The sequence below is a fragment of the Penaeus monodon genome, chromosome 12 (genome assembly GCF_015228065.2).
Source record: "Penaeus monodon isolate SGIC_2016 chromosome 12, NSTDA_Pmon_1, whole genome shotgun sequence".
Classification (NCBI taxonomy): domain Eukaryota; kingdom Metazoa; phylum Arthropoda; class Malacostraca; order Decapoda; family Penaeidae; genus Penaeus; species Penaeus monodon.
In genome coordinates this window covers 715,997-716,825 of record NC_051397.1, presented here as the reverse complement: position 1 = coordinate 716,825, position 829 = coordinate 715,997, and positions in this window count along the sequence as shown.

The window sequence follows — 829 nt, the reverse complement described above, 5'->3', positions numbered from 1 at the left end:
CTACTCCTACTCCCCGTTGGTGGGTCTCGCCCCCGTCTTTTACCCCCGCTTTTGGGGGCCCTTCCGGTCACGCCCTTAGCAGTTATAAAGAATGAATTTTAAAATTTCTTTTCACTTTTCAAAAACATCTGCTCAGGATTTTCCTATGTCACAGCAAATTTTAAACCCACTGAAATTTATCATTTTAAACTTTTTGTCTATCTGCCTTCCGGGTTTTTTTCTTGATCCCCGACTTAAATATTGTGATATATCAAAGTGATCGTCCCCAAAATAGTTGTTTTTTTTTCGGGGGCTTTAGAAGTTTCTTTTATTTCCATGTGTCATTTTTGGACTTCAGGGGTCATTTATCTTTTTTTACCATCTTTTCATCTGACCATAGTTCTGGGACTTCGTTCCCCCCTTTCCTGTAAGTTCTTTTTTTTGATGTTGGGGCCCCGGATGGTTTTCCGCTCTGCCTCGCGTTTTTTAAACGAATAATGCGTATCTGTCCCGACCCCTGGTCTGAAAACCCCCAAAATTTTATGGACTACGTCCCAAAGGGTATGAAAAAATTTTCTGGGATTTAAACGTCCCCCGCCGCAACCCATGGATCGACTGGTGGGTTCCCCTAACGGCCCCCAAATTTCCTAAATATTGGTTTTGGGTCCAGGGGGACCTCTAGGCCTGGGGGTTTCCCCTTTTGCAAAATGCATCAAGATTTCCCCACAAGTGACCCCAAAGGACTCAGATAGGAGGGCAACATCGTGGGCAAAGTAAAGGGTCTGAGACCTTAATTTTCCCCTAGTGTGCTCCACCCTAAATTTTGGCCCCTATAGCTCTCCCCTTTTAA